Source organism: Sceloporus occidentalis, unplaced genomic scaffold (genome assembly GCF_023333645.1).
Source record: "Sceloporus occidentalis isolate IW3139 unplaced genomic scaffold, rSceOcc1.0.p SCAF_1, whole genome shotgun sequence".
Lineage (NCBI taxonomy): Eukaryota > Metazoa > Chordata > Lepidosauria > Squamata > Phrynosomatidae > Sceloporus > Sceloporus occidentalis.
The window spans coordinates 271,040,445-271,049,526 of NW_028316981.1; the positions used below are offsets into that span (position 1 = coordinate 271,040,445).

General features: G+C 37.2%; 1 pseudogene; it reads right to left on the reverse strand.

Annotated features, from left to right (window-relative positions):
• Positions 1-3,020: 3,020 nt before the first annotated feature.
• Positions 3,021-4,447, reverse strand: LOC149323867 (uncharacterized; annotated as a pseudogene).
• Between the last annotated feature and the right edge of the window lie 4,635 nt (positions 4,448-9,082).

Genomic DNA, 9,082 nt, shown 5'->3' on the forward strand with positions numbered 1-9,082 from the left:
CTGTATAGCCATCTGTAATGGACATCACTGTTCACTGGGGATCAATTTTTGATTGCCAAAGGAACCATCAAACCCATCTATAAAACTGTTGATATTAAAGTTTAGTTAAATATAGCAGTATCACACCTCACAGCCCATCTGGATATATTGCACTGAACTCTCTTTCTTTCTCTTTGTAGATGTGCAGGATCATAAACCTTATCTTGGTGCAGGAAAATGAGATAATAATTGTAAAGTGATATTGTAAAGACTGTTCTTTTCTTTTAGGATATTTTATGAAGCTCAGTTTGAAATAGACTCTCTCTAGTCTTAGAAACATATTGTTCTTCATATACCTTATCAAAAGGGAGATACTTTGCTACACCTCATTCATACAACCTTTTAAAAATAATTTCCTTTTTAAAATTAAATTTTATTCATTAAAACAGACGCACATAGTAACATTGATTACACAAACAAAAACACAATACATTACAATACATACACAACAGAAGCTTCTTATAAAGTCCAATAGTTTGTGATATGAGAATTTTCATACATTAATACATATTTCATTTTGTTTTATTCTCTACTTGCTGTTTTGTATTCCTATTGTTCTAAAACGTATTTCTTATTTCATACTCATAATACTCTGCTATACATTAAACGTCAGTTTCTATACGTACTTATCTTATAAAAATATATACTTGATTTTACCAAACAAAATAAGTGGATATTTTTTCTGCCTTAACATAATTTATTAATGGTTCCCAACATTTCTTCCTTTTACTCCAGTTTCTTCCTCTAATCAAGCAGGTAGGTTTATCCAATTCCATAAACTTCAATAGTTTCATTAACCAATCAATCAATCAATCAATCAATCAATCTTTATTAATGCTTAAGCCAAAGGCCATTCGCATGATAAAATATAAAATCAATGACAGCAATTCAGAATTATAAAATATTCCATCAAATAACATCCAAATTTAATACATAATATGCTTCCAGTCAATTAAATAAGACAACGTTAAAAAACCACTTCAAGGTTTAGATAAGATCATCCACCTAACAATCGTTAAAACGTTAAAAAAAAAACTTCAAAGTTTAGATAAGGTCATCCCCCCTGACAATCAACTGCAATGTCTGCTATTACCCTTGCCCGAATTTTGATTGCTGCTGAGGCAAACAGTGAAACCTCATAAGTTACCTTAGAATCAATATCAGACAAGAGATAATAAATCTTTTCATAAATGGTATTAGACTGTAAATTGGACAGAATAGATCCCATAAATTTAGTTCTTGGACCAGTATATAGTGAGCAAAAAAACAAATAATGAGGCAAATCCTCGATTTCTGGGGCTCCACAAATACATAAACAGGAATCCTTAGGTGTATGTGAATATCTGCCATCAATCATGGCTGAGGGCATTGTTTGAAAGCGAAGAGCTGTAAAAGCCTGTCTAAGCTTTAGAAATGTAAGATTCCCTAGGTAAACAGCCATCTGATGGTCCAATTTATATAATCTAAACCATTTGGAAAATTTCGAATTGTTAATAGCCAGTCTATCCAGATGCACATCATGGTTAAAAATATATTCACGGAGCTTCTCTCTTGAATTCCAACTGGAAGAATTTTCAATTAGAGCAGGATATGATTCAAGCAGCCTCTGGTGTCTTGAGCTCCAGACTTTGCAGCTTGGTAAATATTGAAAACACAACTTAGGAAAAACCTTAACCATAGAATCTTTAACAGATCTCCAGTAATTAAGTAAAGTAAAATGAATGCGAGCTCTAATGGAAGGAAGGCCAACCTCAGCCCGGACCAAGGCTGCAGGCGTGCCGGGTGGGAGTAGGAGCAATTTCCTGAGAAATGTATTCTGGATGGCCTCCAGTTTGACCAATTGGGAATCATCCCAACCCCACACAGCAGCACCATAAAGAATCTGGGTTATAACTTTACTCTGAAATATTTTTACAGCAGGTGCAACTAGATGACCCCCTGCCTGGTTATAGAATCTAAGGATTGCTCCAATTGATCTCACAGCTACTGTTCTACTAGCTTCTATGTGGGACTTCCAGGAGAGGTTTTCTGTGAAGTAAATGCCGAGATACTTAAATTCTCGGCATTGTTCAATCTGATGACCGTTAATAGAACAACGAAAATCAGAGTGTCTTTTCCCAAAAACCATTACCTTTGTTTTATTATAGTTGATAACAAGCTTTTCCTTGGAACAAAATGCCTCTAGTTTGGAAAGTAACCTTCTGAGACCTATACGTGTAAGTGAAACTAAAACCATGTCATCAGCATATAACAGAATAGAGATCTTTTTTGATCCAAGTGTAGGTGGAAAAAATGCTGGGCCAGAAAGTGCTGGGATGATGTCATTCAAATATAAATTAAAAAGTGTTGGTGCCAAAAGGCATCCTTGTTTAACTCCTTTATTTGTAGGAATAGGATCTGTTAGTGAACCAGAGGTACCAACTCTTATCCTTGCTGTTGTAGTGGTATAAAGTTCCTTGATCAGAAACAATAAGCGGTTATCTATATTAGTATTGGCCAGTTTATGCCATAACAAGTTTCTGTCAATTGAATCAAAAGCTGCTGCTAGATCAATAAAAGCAACAAATAGATGTTTTGTAGTGCCTTCGATTCCTTTCTGGGCTAAATAATAAAGAGTCAGACAATGGTCAATAGTACTCTGGCCTTCCCTGAATCCAGCTTGTTCAGGATAAATAATCTGGTTATTAAATTCCCAATCCTCCAGTCTATTTAATAAATATCTACTATATAGCTTAGAATCAACGTCCAGAAGGCTTATGGGCCGATAGTTATTAGGATCTTGCTTGTCTCCCTTCTTATATATGGGGACAACTATGCTCTGTTTCCAGCCTACTGGAGTTATCCCAGTATTATTGATTTGGGTAAACACCTTAGCCAATATTGGAGCCCACCATTCAGAAAAGTTTTTATATATTTCTGGGGGCATCATATTTTCTCCTGGGGCTTGATTCAATGCCAGAGCTGCAATCAGCTTTTTTATCTCAGACTCTGAAACCGGGGGCCATTGAGGCAGATAGGTAGTTTTTAAAACAAAAAAAGTGATGCTCTGCATTTGTAGCTCTATAGAGTTTACTAAAATGGCTATACCATTGTTGTGATGTGATATGCCCAACAATAACCGGTCTAATCCTATTCATGCCAGAGGCAGTAATATCCCAAAACTGTTTCTCGTTCTTTTCTGTAACAGCTTGTGCTAGTTGTTTCCATTGTGTTCTAATATATTCATCTTTTTTGTGTTTTAAGAGTGCCTTATAGGATGACCGCATAGAAGCTAAGATGTCAGGAGAGATATTATCATTGTTTCTAAGTGCCTGCCGAGAGCACTTCATCAGTGCTTTCCGAGCACTTCGACATTCCAAATCAAACCATCTGTTAGTTACTACCGTGTTGGGATTAAATTGTTTGTTACTCACCGACTTGGGCCTAAGCATTTGAATGATGGTTTGGAAAATATGTAAAATATCTGAAGTGGAATTTAAAATAGCTGATTGTAGGGACTTAAAGGTAATACTCTCCAGCATCTGATGGACTGAGATGCCCAAATTAATTGACCACTGTATTCTCTGTTCTCCCATATGAATTCCATTTAGATTTAAATTTAAATTTAAATTTTGGGGAGTACAAGGGGGGTGAAATGACCCAGTATTAAATAATAATGACAATGGGAAATGATCACTTTCAACACGATTAATAACTTCAAATCTACAAATATCAGGAACCAAATTTGCAGATACTATTATATAATCTATGGTACTTGTTCCCCTGTTGGTAACATAAGTATAAGGGCCCGATGTCAGATCATAATGGGTTCCATTAAGGCACTGCAAGCCATGCAAAGAAAGAACTTCTATAAGCTTTAAGCCAGCTTTGTTGGTAATTATATCTTTTGAGACCCTAGGGACAGGTACAACATAAGCAGTCGATCCGTGGTTAGTACTCTCCACCTGCCTTGAGTCATTTCCAATTCTAGCATTAATGTCTCCACAGAGTAAAAGCCTTGTAGAGGGATACTGACTCTCAAAAAAAAAAAAAAAAAAATGTTTTCAGATAAGCTATCCCAAATACTATTAGGACCTACGTTCTTTGCTAAGTTAGGGGGAAAGTAAACATTTATACAAATTAAGGAACCAAAACACATGCTCTTGATGACAAGCACTTGTATACAGTGTGGAAAAGCACTAGTTATTGGTTGAATCTCAGCCTGCAAATCAACAGATATGAATATTGTGAGACCACCACTACCACGGCCTCTTGTACAACTTTTAACTGCGGGAACAGAAAATGCTTGAAATCCATAAAGAGATGGCAAATTAGTTTCAAGAGCCCATGTCTCTTGTAAACATAGAATTTTAAAATTTTGAAGGTAATTTGCAAAATCTGCGTCATGGAACTTATTTCCCCAGCCCATGATATTCCAACATAATAAGCTTAGTTGTCAAGCTGGTGTAAAGTCCATGTCATCACCAATGTTCAAAAGTTCTGTTTGAGCTGGATCCTTTTGTTTGTTGGATGCTTCATGCAGAGAGGGTACAGTGTTAACTCTCTTAGGTTCCAAAGGTTGTACTGGAATTATAGTTGTAAGGTCCTTTTTATTCATTGATAAGAGAGCATCAATAGAACTCATATCTAAAGCCCTCTCAACATCAGGGACCTCAGCAGTTGTTATTGAATTCCACAGTGGTATGGCCAAATCCTTGGTAGTAAGCAGCATATTTTTAAGGTCGTCCACTCTGGATGTGATGTCATGTTGTTCTATATTAATTATTAAGTCGCTTGAATCTGTGGCCTGTTTCTCTGTGGGTTTCATTAACCAGTCTTCCCATGTAAGATGTTTTTTCCCTTTCCATTAAAATGCCGATACTATCCGAGCTGCTGAAATCATATAAAATAGAAGTACACTGAATATATCTTCTATATTGGAATCAGAGATCATATTTAATAGATAACATTTTGGTTCTAATTTAATCTGACACCCCAATATATTTTGTATTTTTCCATGAATTTGGGTCCAGTATTTTTTTGCACATCCACAGTACCACCACATGTGTACAAACGATTCTAGTGTTTTTTCACATTTCCAACATAATGTTTTATTATTGTTATATATTTTTGCTAATTTTGTTGGTGTGAGGTACCATCTGTTTTGCATTTTGTAATAATTCTCTCTTATTTCAACACATACTGTATGTTTTAATCTTTTAGACCACGTTTTTTCCCCACTGTTCTAAGAGTAAAACTTCTTTTAAATCCTGGGCCCATTTAATCATGGAGAGTTTCACATATTCCTCATGCATTTCATGGCTGCTAGTTGCAATAAAAAGGCACACCTAGAATCACACAGACACACCACTATTTCATTGAAAGGAATGTCAGATTCACTTTGCTTCTGCCTTGTTGGATGGCAGAGGCAGCTTCATTTTGAGATTCCACAAATGTACCCCATTGCTTCTCTTTTTCCACTATCATGGACTAGATAACATTACACTTGTGGAAGGCATTATGGGAAAGCAACAGGGGAAAAATTGAGAAACACCTAAAATGCAGCTATCTTTGGGGGTGCAGTTGACTAGGTCAAAAGTAGTTAGTAGTCTAATCAATTCTGCCACTTTTACTAGCATGTATAGAATTTTTCCATTTACAACTGATAGTAATAACAACATGCAACTGAGCAAGTACACAGCAATGAGAGCAGTGAGAAAGGAAAATTTATTTTACATAAATTATTTTCTGTCTCTTCTTGTCTCATGGAATAGTTTTGTACTCATGTTTCTAGTGGAGTCATACTGTTTCGAATAAGTATTTTATTTCTTGAATTACCTGTCTGTTATATTTCTTCTATTCCTGTGAAGCAAGGAGAATACAAAATAGTTATTCTCTGGTAAAAATAGCACAATCATATTGAAGTAATTACTTAGTCAGAAGTTCTGATGGATGGAAACTTTGGTGATCTCGTTTGGGATGCTTTGTGCCCAGTGAGATCTATGAATGTACAGACCAAACTGGACTAAGGAGTTTATCACACAGGAGGAATTTCTCTTAATTTCGAATGAAAAAAAAGTGGGGCCAGAACGCATTCACGTGAATTCTCTAGTTTAGTGAATTTACGTTAATTCGAATTGCGTTCAAACTGACTTCCCATTGCCCGAAAATAGCTTGCCATTGCCCGAAATTGCGTGTGATCACCTCTCACACAATAACATGAAACCCTATGATTGCGTCCGGACTGACTTCCCATTGCCCGAAATTGTGTGTGGTAATCTATCACACAATAACGTTAAAGCCCATGATTGCGTTCGGATTGCCATTGGATTATACTTCCAATTTCCCTTGTCTGATAAACTCCTAAATATCACTGGAATGTTTTAGAACTGCCACAGCGCTTTGTCACAATGACTTCTACTAAATGCTGCTGTGAGAGAATCATTAGTTTTTTGCCTGTATTCTCCAGTTTGCACATAAGAAAATGTATTCATGCACAGTTATAGGAAGTGTGTTACAACAGAAATTCTCCTAAGATCAAATAGATCTTGCTTTTTTTCAATTATACACATTCTAATTTCTTAACTGAAATATCAAGTTGCTAGATTTCTATGCTAAGTGTGGGATGGCAAATGCTGATTGATCAGCATGAGGCATCTTGAAGGATATATTTTTAAGAAACAGCTATATGTTGTCCTTGACAAAACCAGGGTTTTATAACAAATGCTCTATGGCTCGTTTTCAACAAACATTGTATATTCCTGGGAGTATACTTGACAATAGTAAAATTGTGGCAGGAGAAGACTGTCAGCCTTGTACTGTGCATTTAGAGCAGACAGTACACCTACTCAGCAAAGTTACCTTGAAATGTTGTCCTATGCCAATGAGAAATATTATGTGACTTATGAAGGAAGACCTTGTAATGGCAATATCAAAAGCAATTGCTTTTTTTTTTTTTTTGAAACAAAGATTCCATAGATTCCTGGTGAAAAAATATAGACCTGTTTCCCTGTTTAACAAGTAGGTATTTATTCAAGGACACAAGTATGTGTTTCATTACAGTGACTGTCAGGGTGGTTACTAACATAGCAAATTTTATCTAGAATTTTCTATGCACAAAAGTGAAACTATGTCTACATCGTTTTCTAGTTACTGAAAAATCTACTTGCTATCCAATTTCTGAAAGGCACAATTTCAACTGTAGCATATTGGGTTTTGCTTAACGATAATGTCCACTTAGTACAGTGTGCCCGCATTATATGCGGGTGCCTTTTACGTGATTTCCAGCTTATGCTGGAAGCCCAGTGCCATTTATTGAATGGTGCGCATGGCTGCGGCACTTGCACCACCGCACCAGCGTGTGCATAAGCCCCATTATCCTCAATGGGACTCAAGCATAGGCAGAACTTGCCTTACGCAGCGGGGTCTGGAACGGATCCCCTGGGAAAGGCAAGGGACCAGTTCTAGTTCTTCTGTGCAGTATACAAGAGTTTTATCAATCAAATCTGGAACTCCCATTTTACCAGGGATGCCTGCAAGGCTGATTAGAAATTTTGAAGCCAACTCTGAGAATTTCATCCTATGGGCCCTGGGGAATGGGCCCGACATGGAACAGAAGGAGGCAGGAAGGGAACAGAATGGGGAAATCACCTATTTTACTGCATGCCAGAATGCTGCTGACACTGCCAGAAGTCCCCATTCCCTTCTCCATCCGTCCCACAGAGGCCAATTTTCAAGAACTGTTCTGAATAGTTTCTAAAAAATCAGCCTCTGGGGGATGGGTGGGGAATGGAACCTGGACTTCCAGCAGCGTCGGCAGCATTCTGGCATGCAGTAAAATAGGTGATTTCCCCATTCCATTCCCTTCCCACCTCCTTCTGTTCCACACCGGGCTTGTTCTCCAGGACCCATGCAATGAGGTGCCCAGTTTGTCTGCAATAAACACTTGAATTGCAAGACATTTCTGTTCATTACAAGAAGATGGACAATCTGAGTTATTGCTTTCATTTCTGTGAACAAGCAGCTCTGCAGTGTAGTTATATGCCTATTTGTTCTGGGTTACCTCAATCTGTTGATTATAGCTGATCCCCATAAGTTATAAACAGAATTGAAACCCAGACTTCATCTAATGCACTGTGTCTGGGAATCTAATGTGAAACCAAGTAGCTGTAACCTTCAAAGAAGTAGTTATGAGTATGTCTAACAGCATCATTCAAGACCTCAGATCCTTCCTTCCTTCCTTCCTTCCTTCCTTCCTTCCTTCCTTCCTTCCTTCCTTCCTTTATTCAATTTATATCCCATCTTTCTACTGCCATGGGACACATCTGTCTTAGAAATTTACATACAGTTACCACTTTGCTTTGTTCCATTTCACTTCTCTGCCTCTTGTTCTGCCTCCATTTCCAAAACTGAATAGCTGGAAGTATCTTTCTGATAACCTCCAGCTGGAAAGCAAGAAATAACTAATGTTTTGTGGTGGCTAGAGATGGGCGATTTAGCAGAGAAACTGTCAAAAAGCTAAACAAATGCACAGGAAGAGCATGCCATTCTCCATATCCTTTTGGAAGCTCTGACCTTTGTGCAATCTACATTGTCCAGCGCAGCCTGCTATAGAGACAACTGGCATACATTTGCATCCTCGTATGGTAAGCTACAGAAAAAAAAAATGAAAGCGAGATGACAAAGGTCCATGTCTAGTCCTAGTGGTAATGGCATGTCTACATCTTAGATGCATGATGCATTAATTCCCATAATACTTATATGTCTGTTTTTCAATGTGTCCGTGTATGAATCATCTATAAATAAAGTCTCACTGGATGAGATGTCTTTGGGAAAATGTTCAGGGTCAGTGAGTAAAAATGCAAAGAATTCAAAATCTGACACACATCCTTGAAAACTTTTGTTTTGGGTAAATAATGTTTGAATATAGGAGAAGGCATGTAAGGAAGAATTATAACCTTACAGTAGGGCTTTTTGAAAGCACCATTGCTTTATAGACTAAAAAAACCTGATCTGAATGACAATAAGTTGGTAAGACAGTATGTAAGTCCCATCAAAGTCAACG